We start from the raw sequence: 13,195 nt of genomic DNA on the forward strand, positions 1-13,195 counted from the left end.
GTTGACTACAATTAAAATTTAACTTAAAGATACAGTATTTTTAAAATTTTTCTTCTGTTACTAGGATTCAAACCTAAGGCTTCATTTATACTAGGAAAGTACTCTACCACTGAGCTACAACTCCAGTCCAATTGTGTTCTTTTAATGAAATCTGCTTATATTTTTCTCTGCAAAGCAAGCTATAGAAGCTTTCATTCCATTCATGGCAATGCATTTTGCAAACTGGTATTGTCAATACTTCTGGACATATTATTTTTAGACAATAAAAATCAACTGAATATACAATAAGACACCTGTTGCTTTGTCAAAGACCACCCACAGTTTAATTCACTTATTCAGGCTAAGCAATTACTGCCTTCACACTGTCTTAAAAAATTTAGGTTACATTGCCAATGTTTTAAATGTGCTTTTGTGATGTAATTATTAATAAAGAAATAGGCATTATTGTTTCATAAAATTTCGAAGTATTTTGATAACTATACTTCATTATATGTAGTTTCCTTTGTAGTCCAATTTATTTTCTTTTATTCATTTAAAATATTCTGTCACCGGATATGGTGGCATATGCCTGTAAACCAAGTACTCATGGGCTAAGGCAGGAGAATTGTTGTGAGTTTGAGGCCAGCCTGAGCAAATAAATGCCAGCCTGAACTACATAGTGAGACTCTATCTCAAAAAACAAAACAAAACAATTAAAAGATTAAAAAAAAATTCTGCCATGTGCAGCTGTGCACATCTGTAATCTTTGCTACATGGAAGTTTGAGGGAGGAAGATTGCAAGTATGAGGCAGCCTGGGCAACTTACTGAGACCCTGTCTCAAAATGAAAAATAAGATAAAATGGGCTGGGGTGTAACTTAGTGCTAGAGTGCTTGCCTAGCATGCATAAAGCCTTAGGTATGTATGAGGCCCTGGGTATGCATGCCATACTAGGTATCAATCCCTAGTATGGCATAGATAGGTAGATAGATAGATGATAGATAGATAAACATTGTTTTGAGAGGTGTCTATAGGCTCACCAGAATGCCAAAGGTCCATTGCACAAAAAACTTCAGAACCTCCAAGATGGAAAAGACATGTTCCTGTGGAAACTAGTATAGCTTGACAGCTCATGGTTTTTCCTCAACTACTAGCAATGATTTAGGTCAGGAAACTGCCTACATTCTTGTTTGGAACTCTGATGAGCCATTTCTCCAATGACTGGCTTAGTGGCAAAGTTGGTGGCATCTGTGGGGTGTGGTTCATGAGGTTTCCCGTGGCTCCTCTTGAGGCAGTCACTCAAGTTTGGCTTTACTGGCTTTTTTTTTTTTTTTTTTGCTCAGGCCATCAGCCATATGTCTCAATTACTGTTGCTTCTGGCTGGCTAGGCCAAATTATGTTACTGTTTTTTTGGGGGTGCTAGGATCTCCTTTTGGAGATGGTTTCTAGGTCCTTTCTGTTCTGGAAAAAGAATTGAACAAAAGAAGCATAGATGGTGGCAAAGTTTCACATTTATTAAAGGTAGAAAAAATGCAAAAAGGTAAGGGAAAAATGGGCTCTGTAGAGCAAGTTTTGGATGGACTAAAAGGAAAGAAAAAAATACAGACTCTATAGTGTAGGATGGGCTATTGTGAAGAGGCATGGTAGCCAGGAATAAGCTATTTTTGTTTTTATTTAATGTCACCTAGACAATCCCTAGAATTTAGTAGGTGTTCAATTTTAAAAAAATGAATCCTTGCTAAATAGATGAATTATTTCTATAGAAGATTTTACCAAGTATTCTTGCATAGTTGAGGAATTTTACCTTGCAAGGTCTTTGGAAGTATTTAGGTTTTTTTTTTTTTTGATACCAGGGATCAAACTCACAACCTTGTGCTTGTGAGGCAGGTATGGTGCCACTGAGCTAAATCCCTGGTCCTATTTAGGGAGTTTTGGATGAGCTACTTCTCCAAAAACTTGTAGTATAGGACAGGAAGGGAACTGCTTTTATACCTGCCTTGCAGCTTGTTGGGATTCTTTTGCCCTTACATTTTAAGCCAGGCTAAATTTTAGGCAATCTTGCATGATGAATGTTCAGATTTAAATTAGCAGATTAATTTCCTTTTCAAAATAAAAATTCTTTACTTTGCAAAAGGATCACCATGGCATCTCTTTAAATAAAGGTATTCCCACACTATAAAAACTTGACTAATAAATAGAAATTAGTATATTTATATTTTTAAGAGTGCAGTGGTATCTTATCTATGGTTTTATTTTCTACCATTTCAGTTACAATCTATTTCAGTCTGAAAATATTTAATTGAAAATTCCAGAAATAAGCAAGTCAATGTTTATTACAGTATATTGTTATAATATTGTTCTATTTTATTATTCCTGTCATTAATCTGTTACTGTGCATGATTTATAAATTAAACATAATCATAGGTAGGAATGTATAGAAAACAAAGTATATATAGAGTTCAGTACTACTCATAGTTTCAGGCATCCAATGGGGGGCCTGGGGTATCCCTTCAATTAAGGGGAGACCAGTGTATTTTTCTGTACTATGTGAGACACATCTTTAGAGTAGTCTCATAATAATATATATTGGTTAGAGAGCAGCAGAATGACCCATGAAGGTCATTAAAGATTCCAGAGAGAGAGAGAGAGAGAGAGAGAGAGAGAGAGAGGTGGAATTTTCCCTTACCCATTTATTGCCATATTTTTAATTTCATGATACAAAACAGCAGAGTTAGAAAATCTCAAATTGAAAACTTAGCTGTGCTCTTTAGTAGCTACAATTTGCCTAAAGCAATATTTTGGAGCTTTAATTTACAATAATTATTTCCCGTAATATTTCCTTTATAAGGCATATGGATTAGGACTCTTGGTTTGCAAGTTATAGAAAACACATTTTCAGCTGACTAATGTTTAACCAAAAAAAATAAAACCCCAGTTAATTTGCTCATGTAAATTACAAGTCCTGATTATAGGGATGGCTTTGAGCCTGAGTTCTTATCCAACATTGGAGCAAATTATGAGATGAAGAAAGAGTGAATGCTAGAATGAAGTAAAAATACCAGCTGTCTACTGTAGCCAATTCATGGGAAGATTAAGTGAAGTCATATACGTGAAAGTGCATAGCACATAGACAATCCATAAATAAATCACAAGTTGACTACCCAATTAAATAAATCTCAAAAAATTAAATTGGGATGCAATTTAGGACAGATTTTGAGATAAAGCACACAAAGAATCTCATTCACTTGAAATAAATTAGTTGGGTTCACTAAATGTTTCTTCAACATCTATGATATAACAAATGTACATAGGGCTAGGCTCACTGAGATTACTAAGAATTGATGTCTGCATTGGACTTGCTTGTAGTCTAGCAAGGGATGCAGGTGTGCATGTCATTTAAATACTGCGTGGACATATGCTCAGGGACTGTGGGAGGACTGAGGACTGGCTTCTAACACAACCTTGAGGAGTGCTGGAGAGGCATTACAGAAAGGTTCCTTCCAAGGAGATCCTTCTGATCAGAGTTTTGAACAATTAATAAGAGCTATCCTCTTGAAAACATGAGCTGAGGAAAGGGTTTTCTGGGCAACAGATCAGCATGGATAGAGGTATGAGAGCTGGAAAAAGCAGTGTGGCTGGTGGGGGTAGGTGTAGGGCTGAGCCATTTACTGCTTTTGTTGTACAAATTTGGAAGCTCAGAGTGGCAAGAGATGAGGCTGAAAAGTTAATAGGGGGCTGATTATCAAGGACTCCATATTCCATGTAATGGAGATTGGACATTATCCTTAGGTTATGGAAGCTACTGAATGGATTAAAAGCAGGAGAATAACATAGTCCAGGTGGAGCTTTTGAAAGATTATCCTGGCTGGAGCTACCAAATGGGTAGTAGTGGCCTTAGATAGATCTTGGGGAGCCCAGGAAGGTACCACTACTCTGGTTCAGAGTTGAGAAAGGGGAGGGCATGGACCACTGTACTCCTAGTAGGTATGGAGAAGAGACTGGAATCAAGAAGGGAGGAGTTTAGGCAGCAGGACTTGGTGATGGTTAGATGACTGAATTAGGGAGAGAGAGAGCAGTCAAGGCAGGCATATGATATACATTGGAGTCCATACAAACACATTTTTTTCAGATAAAAGGTAAAAATAAAAGTAAATAACTGAAATTGAACAGGCCTGCCAATAAGTAAATGATTGAATACATAATGATGCTTTCATGTAATAGTCTACCCTTACTCTGCAGAAGTCAAACATTATATTTTTATCAATTGTCTAATGATATGGAATATGCTCAAGATATTTAAAGTGAAAAAACAGACTACAGAATGGAATAGCAATGTGATCCAATATATGTTGAGTTAGTTATAGAAACACCTGTATTATGTAATTCCAGGTGACTTATACCATGATGTTAAAAGTTTTTACCTCTGAGAATGAAAAGCATTTCTTTTGTTCCATTTCTAAAAGCAATGAATCTGTAAGACTTTCAAAAATTGAAAGAAAATAAATGATATATTATAAAAGAACCAAAATGGCCATTTCTGATAGATCTCAAAATTCCATGACAGACTTTTTCAGGGAAAATAGGCTGTGGGCTGATGTTTGCCCTGATGGGTTGACATTAATAATGGTTGTTCACACTGGCTTTTTGAGAGGGATACAGGACAGGCTATGCCTGAGGTGTGTATATGCTATGGTTTGAATATGTCTCCTCCAGATAGGTGTGGGCACTGTGATAACATTAAGAGGTGGGAGCCATCCAGAGGTGATTAGGCCATGAAGGATTCTTTCTTGTTAGTAGAATGAAGAAGGACTATGAAAAATGCTTCACGCACCATCTGGCTAGCTTGCTAGCTTGCTGTTTTCTCTTCAGTCAACTGGGGACAGAGTATTCATTCCATTTTACCTTTCTGCCTTTTGCCATGTCAGGACAGAACATGAAGGCCCTCACCAGATGTCAGAGACTTAACATTGAATTTTGCAGCCTCCGTAACCATCAAAAATAAATTCCTTTTCTCTATAAATTATTCAGTCTCAGGCATTTTGTTGCAGCAACACAGAGGAACGACCCTTATTGAAATTTGAAGCTCATTACTTGCTGCTGGTTAAGCAAGAGGTTCCCTCATACCCAAATGCCCTGAACTAAGAAGACATGAATATGTACCTTTGTTCTATATTTTATAAGCAATAAAATGGCGACAAAAACCTTTCTAAACTAGTTTTTCTCATTTCTTTTCTTTTTAAAAAAGAGGTATGAGCAAGATTTATTAGGAGTAGGTATAGGGCATTCAACCACTCCCAGCTCAGAGGAAGGGGCCCCCGGGCCTCTATACTATATCTCTCAGCACAGAGGCAGGGGCCTCTGAGCCACCATTCCACTGCTCCCAGGCCAGAGGAAGGGGCCTCTGGGCTGGCTGTACCACCGTTCTGAGCCCAGAGGAGCTGAGGAGTGTGAGTGCCAACAGTGCGCCCCCCGCCCCCGTCAAAATGAGAAGACATGTAAAAAAAGTCTCAAAACCAGACTTCCAGGTCACATACAGCAACCCCAAAGGGAAATGAGATGGAACACTCTAATACTCAACTACCTGGACTCCCGGAACTGGCAACAAAAGAAGATCTGGAAAAAAATGAAGTCAGAAATAATTTCTCACATAGCAACAGAGATTGTGCTCATAGTGCAAGACATGATTGATAAATCTAGAGAGGAACTGAGGAACATGATGGAATCACAACATAGGAAACAAATGGAATCCATAAAGCAGATGCAAACAGATTTCCAGGAGTTTAAAAACTCCACTGAAAGTCTACACAGCAGAATGAGCTAACGTGAGGACAGAATTACAGATATAGAAGATAAGATTGCAATTAGTGACCAGGAAAAGAAAAATTGCTTCAAAATTGTAAGAGACCATGAGAAATCAATCCAGCAGCTGCTAGACGATGCAAAGAAGAATGACATAAGACTGACTGGAGTGAATAAAGAAACAGGAGAGAGTGCAGATGACATAAAAAAAACTGTTCACAGAAAGCGATGGCAGAAAACTTCCCAAGCAGGGGAAAAGAATTTGACATACAGATAAGTGAGACATATAGGACTCCAACTAGTCTTGATAAAAAAAAAATCTACACATAGACATGTAATTGTTAAGATTCCAGAAACCCAATGGAAGAACAAAGTTCTACAAGCAGTTAGAGAAAGAAACAAATCATATACAAAGGAAAGCCCATCAGAATCACAGCAGACTTCTCAGTGCAAACCTTCAAGGCAAGAAGAGCTTGGAGTGATGTATTCCTAGCCCTAAAGGAAAACAACCTCCAACCCAGATTGATGTACCCTGTGAAACTATCTTTCAAAATTGATGGAGAAAGAAGATATTTTTATGACAAAGACCACCTGAGGAACTTCATGAATACCAAACCAGCACTCCAAAAAATTTTAGACAATATCCTAGGAAAAGACAATGAGGGTCACAACACCAGGAAGCACGGCAGAATAAACCCATAGGGCACAACAATAAATTAAAGGTAAAGGGGGAGAATCCAACAACAAAAAAAGTCATGACTATGATAAGTAAATAGATATCAGTTAAAACCATCAATGTCAATGGTCTCAACTCACCAATCAAAAGAAGTAGAGTGGCAGAATGGGTCAAGAAGCAAAATCCAACAATGTGCTGCATACAAGAAACACATTTAATTCAAAAAGAAACTCATAGACTGAAAGGTAAAGGGTGAAAAACATACTCCATGAGACGGGAACCTGAAAAAAAGCAGGAGGAGCTATCCTCTTTGCAGGTCAAGTGGATTTCAAACTGACAATGATTAAGAGGATCAAAGAAGGACACTATATCCTTGTAAAGGGAACAATCCAAGAGGAAGAGATGACAGTCATAAATATATATGCACCAAATGTTAGTGTGCCGAACTATATAAAACAAATACTAAAAGACATGAAAAATCATATATGCACTAATACAGTAGTAGTGGGGGACCTCAATACCCCACTGTCACAAATAGATAGATCAACTAGATAAAAAAAAGGAATGAAATACTAGAACTCAATTGAAGTCTTGAACAAATGAACTTAACAGATGGTTACAGAGTGTTCCACCCCACAATCAGATTACACATTCTTTTCAGCTGCACATGGGTCATTCTCCAAAATAGACCACATACTTGCTCATAGAACATGTTTAAGTAAGTGCAAAGGACTTGAAGTTAGCCCTTGTATATTATCAGACCATAGTGAGATGAAATTGGAGATCAATAGGAAAATAAACCACAAGAATTTCATAAACACATGGAAAGTGAACAGCATACTTCTGAATAACAAATGGATCACAGAGGAAATTAAAGAAGAAATCAGACAGTTCCTACAATTAAATGACAATGACAATACAACATATCAGAATCTATGCGACACAATGAAAACAGTCTCAGGAGAGAAATTCATAGCAGTGAATATTCATATTAGGAAAACAGAGTGAGTCCAATTAAACAACCTGATGCTGAACCTCAAACTTCTAGAAAAAGAAGAACAGGACAAACCCAAAGCTCATAGAAGGGAGGAAATTATAATGATCAGAGTGGAAATCAATGCAATGGAGACTAAGTGAATGAGACAAAAAAATTAATGAAGCCAAGAGTTGGTTCTTTGAAAGAATAAAGAAAATTGACATACCCTTAGCCAAATTTATCAGAAAAAGGAAAGAAAAGGCCCAAATCCATTCAATTAGGAGTGAAAAGGGTGAAAGTACAACAGACCCAGCAGAAATCCAGAGAATCATCGGTACCTACTTCAAGAACCTATAGACCAATAAGATGGGAAACACAGAAGAAATGGACAGATTCCTAGATACATATGAATTAACAAAGTTGAATGAAGAAGACCTAAAAATTCTAAACTACCCAATATCAACCAATGAAATTGAAAATGTAATTAAAAACTTACCAACTAAGAAAAGCCCAGGTCCTGATGGTTTCACTGCTGAATTCTATAAGACATTTAAAGAGGAACTACTGCCACTACTGTTTAAACTCTTCAATGAAATTGAAAGGGAGGCAATACTCCTGAATTCACTCCTGGAAGCAAGCATCACCTTGATCCCCACACCAGAGAAAGACCCAACTGAAAAAGAGAACTATAGGCCAATCTCACTAATGAACATAGATGCAAAAATCCTTAATAAGATACTGGCAAATAGAATGTAGAAGATCATCAAGAAGATCATACACTCTGATCAGGTGAGATTCATCCTACGGATGCAGGGATGGTTCAACATATGCAAATCAATCAATGTAATGCACTATATCAATAGAGCCAAGGACAAAAACTATATGATCATCTCAAAAGATGCAGAAAATCCATTTGACAAAGTCCCACACCCATTTATGGTACCCCCCCCCAAATTGGAATAGATGGTCTCTACCTTAATCTGATAAAAGACATCTATGAAAAACCAACAGCCAATATCATACTAAATGGTCAAAAACTGAAATCTTTCACATTAAAATCAGGAACAAGGCAAGAATGTCCACTATCACCACTCCTGTTCAATATAGTTTTGGATACATTAGACACAGCAATTAGAGAAGAGAAGGAAATAAAAGGAATAAAGATAGGAAATGAAGAAGTCAAATTGTCAGTATTTGCAGATGACATGATACTCTATATAGAAGACCCCAAGAACTCCACTAAAAGTCTTCTAGGCTTAATAACCTAATTGAGAAGAATAGCTGGTTAGAAGGTCAATGCAGAAAAACCAACAGCTTTCCTCTACACAAACAACAGACTCACTGAGAGAGAAATAGGGCAAACAATTCCATTCACAATAGCATCCAAGAAGCTGAAATACCTAGGAATCAACCTAACAAATGAAATCAAAGACCTCTTCTCTGAAAACTATAGCACTCTGAAAAGAGATTGAAGATGACATCAGAAAATGGAAAGACATCCCCTGCTCCTGGGTAGGAAGGGTCAACATAGCGAAAATGGTCATACTTCTAAAACTGCAATATAGATTCAATACAGTCCCAATTGAAATCCCAGCACCATATTGCATGGACCTTGAGAAAACAATCCAAAAATTCATTTGGAACAAGAAGAAACCCAGAATAGCAGAATCAATTCTAGGTAACAGAGACATGGCAGGGGGTATTACAACCCCCAACTTGAAACTATACTACAAAGCTACTGTGATAAAACAGCATGGTACTGGCCAAGAAACAGACCTGAGGATCAGTGGAACAGATTAGAAGATGCAGATACAACTGCAGACACACTCAGCCATCTCATCTTTGATAAAGGAGCCAACCACACTCACTGGAGGAAAGATAGCTTCTTTAACAAATAGTGCTGGAGAAATTGAGTTTCAACTTGTCAAAGATAAAAACTTGACATTTAAAAAAAAAACCTCGACCTTTATCTCTCACCATGCACTAAATCAAAATCAAAATGAATTAATGATCTAAATATTAAAATATAAACACTGAATCACCTGGAACAGAGGTTTGGTAGAACTCTTGAAGACATTGGTGTAGGAAAAGATTTTATGAATAAAACCTAAGTTGCCCGTGAACTAGCACAATCAGCAAGTGGGATCTCTTCTTACTAAAAAGCTTCTGCACAGCAAGAGAAGCCCCCAACTGTATGAAGAGACAACTCGCAATGTGGGAAAAAACTTCACCTGCTGTTCCTCAGACAAAGGTCTACTACCTCAAATCTATAAAGGACTTAAAAAAATCAGACCTCCCAAATTTAAAGACCCAATCCAAAAATGGGCATCTGCAATGAACAGACATTTCTCAGACAGAGAAGTAAAAATAGCAAATAAACATATGAAAAAATGTTCAATATCACTGATTAATTGAGAGATGCAAATGAAAACAACACTGAGATTCCACCTCACCCCAGAAAGAATGGCTGCTATCATGAAATCAACCAATAACAAGTGCTGGCAGGGCTGTGGGAAAAGAGGAACACTGCTCCACTGCTGGTCAGAGTGTAGACTGGTGCAACTACTGTGGAAATCAGTATGGAGATACCTCAGAAATCTAGGACTGGAAGTCCCATTTGACCCAGCTATTCCCCTGCTGGGTATCTTCCCCAAAGAATTAAAAGAATTATACCACAGTGATATATGTGCGCCCTTGTTCATAGCAGCACAATTTGTAATAGTTAAAACTTGGAAGCAGCCCAAATGCCCATCAACTGGAGACTGGATAAAGAAAATGTGGTGTTTTTTTAATAAAATGGAGTACTACTCAGCCATAAAAAATGAGAAATTAGAGACATTTATAGCTAAATGGATGCACATTGAGGTGACACTCTTAAGTGAAATAAATAGGACACACATGTGTAAATACCGAATAGTTTCTCTAGTGTGAGAAACCGAAAATGTAAATATTGACTAAATGGTATGATAGCTAATGTGAAATAGGAAGAAAAGGGGCAAAGGGGAAGGGGACGTGGGAGGGGTAGGGCAGAGGAAAGAAGAGAATGGAATTAATATGAGAAAATGAAAAAATGGAACAAAGTCTTTGTAAATAGGGAGGGATGGAGGGGTTGAAGGGAGGACAGGGGAAGGGGGAAAATAAGAACCAAGAAAGATTATGTAAGGGTGCAAATTTCCAATGATGAATGTAATTATACTGTATACCTAAAATGTACCAATAAAATAAAAATTTTAAAAAAAGAAGTAGGTATAGAAATGGTGCTCAAGGAAATGAGGCACCCAGTTTTCTCATTTCTGAGGTGGGGTTAATATTCCTTGCCCCAATTAACTCACAAAGTTGCCAAATTGAAGAAATAATAAAAAGGACCTTATTGACAATGAAATGTCACCTGCCTCTGAGCTGCTACCATCTTTCTTTTGTGGTACTATAGTTTTCAGAACTCCTTCCTCTCCCCAAGACTGCCTCCTACTCGATGGTCCTGCAGTGTAAGTTTACAAATCAATCTGTAAGTCCCTTCACTCTCTATACCAACAAATAAATAGTGTATCATATTTTTTGACTGAAAAGTGTGAGGAAGTGTGTTCGTTTTTTTGTCTTTCCTCCAGTGATATCTGTTGACTCACATTTCTCATTTGGTCTAGTGCATCAGGAGTTGTAAAATTCAAAAGGTCTTGTGACATTGAACAAAAGGGGAAGAGAAGGGTCACTTTGACATGTGCCCTAGATTAAAAGCATTTTTTAAGATTATGGATATAAGGAAGGGCATTCCATGTTTACAAAGTGTGCTTACAAATTGACAACAAAATTTGGATGTTTCAGGAAGGTGCTTTGCAGGCAGAGGTGTTGCTTAGGGGTTCTTTGGCTGTGCAGAGAACAGCAATCACCTTCAAGTACATGTGAGTGGTCTTTCAACTTCTTCAGGCTCTTCCTGAGGGAGTGAGATTTCTTTTGGAAGGAATACCAGAGATCACAGTGGGACTGGTGCTGCACAACTTTCCAAAGTGGTTCTGGAAAGAAAGATCACACCAACAGGAGAAAAACTGCTGCTCTTGGCCTTCATCAAATGTTAGTTTAAACTGAAGACTAAGTTGCATTGCTATCACAGCTTTGACTGCTTCACATAGATTATGAATGTACTGTCTGAAATAATTTGGATCTTATGGCTCACTCTCAGGAGTCTATATATGCATTCATGAGTTCTGGAAGTCACACCTCTGATAAATGGCTCTGGGGATGTGGCCTTGGTGATAAGGTAGGAGTAGGATATGCCTCACATATTTAGAAGAGTCAATTTACATGATCCAGGAAGTGTAAACATAAGACTAAAAGTTACTCATATTTTCAGTGGTCTAGGTATCTGTTGAGTTTGAAATTATTAAGGTCCTCTACAATAGTTGCAAGTCTTCTGATGTAATTGAGGCACTTTTGTTTCCTTGTATTATTTTCTCTCTTTTTGAAGCCCAAATCTGTTTCTCCTTATGTTTTCCCCTACCCAGTCAGTTACTCAGAACCTTGGAATCATTCATGTCTCTTCTCTTTCCATTAATATCTCCTACTTAACCCATCTATATTGGTACTCCATCTTAAATCCAATGACTTTTTCTTATGTCCACTGGTTCCATCCTGATTCAGGTCATTATTGTCTCTCTTCTACAACAATAGGTTAGCATATTTACAGTTCTATCAATTCTATTCTTAATTCCCTAACAGTCCACTGTTCACACAACAGCCAGAATGTGTTAGAAAAACATATAGAAATGATTATCATTCTCTCCAGAGACTAACAAACTATATTCCAGGGTAACTAATGCAGTTTGAAATTTAGAAGACTGTATCTCAAGATAACCAATAGTACATGAAAAAATATTAAACCTGCATGTTATGTAGCTTTTAGGCCTATAAATTTATTTAAAAACACAAGGGATGGAAGTACATAACAAATGGTACAATGAGGATGCACTTAGCAATATCCACTCCAAGAGAAATGTTACAGGACAATAAACTGATACCTCAAACAACAAATAGCAACAGATGAAGGGAAAGAGAGGAATCAACTCATATTTGTTTTTCCAGGATTTTTCTGATTTCAGCAGTGAAAGCTCAGCATCCTGAAGGAGACTGAGACTGTTGGTCACCCTTGGGGAGGTGAAAAGATGGACTCTATGGATTAAAAGAGTCTTAGGGGCTTACCAATTTGGGCCCAGCAGAATGGCTCCCACAAAGAAGAGTGGCCAGAAGAAGAACAGATGTTCTGCCACTAAAGAGGTGGTGACCTGAGAATACATCATCAACATTCACAGCTTCATCCATGGACTAGGCTTCAAGATGCACACCCTTCAGGCACTTAAGGAGATATGGAAATTTGCCATGAAGGAGATGGGGACTCTGGATGTGCCCATTGATACCAGGCTATCGACTCAGAGGAATAAGGAATATCTCATATCTTATTCATGTACTGTTGTTCAGAAAACGTAATGAGAATGAAGATTCACCAAGTAAACAGTTTACTTTGTTAACCGATATTCCCATTACTACCTTTGAAAATCTCTAGGCAGCTAATGTGGATGAGAACTAACATTCAAATAAAGTTATAAAACTGCAAAAAAAGATGCTTTAGGGGACATATTGACTTTATTTAGCTCCTCCTTAAATAAAAATTATGTATATGTGGGGGAGAAATGACTAAATGATTGGTGATATTAAAGAAATTAGTTTATCTTTTAGAGATGATATGAAATAAGGAGTGTGTTTTTTTAATAAGTTATT

The 13,195-nt window shown here is 37.4% G+C and overlaps 1 pseudogene; it reads left to right on the forward strand.

The window, feature by feature from the left end:
• The first annotated feature begins 12,637 nt into the window (after nt 1-12,637).
• LOC101715299 (large ribosomal subunit protein eL31 pseudogene) lies at nt 12,638-12,980 on the forward strand (annotated as a pseudogene).
• The last annotated feature ends 215 nt before the right edge of the window (nt 12,981-13,195 follow it).

The sequence above is a fragment of the Heterocephalus glaber genome, unplaced genomic scaffold, assembly GCF_053883595.1.
Source record: "Heterocephalus glaber isolate CG9 unplaced genomic scaffold, H.glaber_assembly_v1.0 deba00001497, whole genome shotgun sequence".
In the NCBI taxonomy this organism is placed as follows: Eukaryota; Metazoa; Chordata; class Mammalia; order Rodentia; family Bathyergidae; genus Heterocephalus; species Heterocephalus glaber.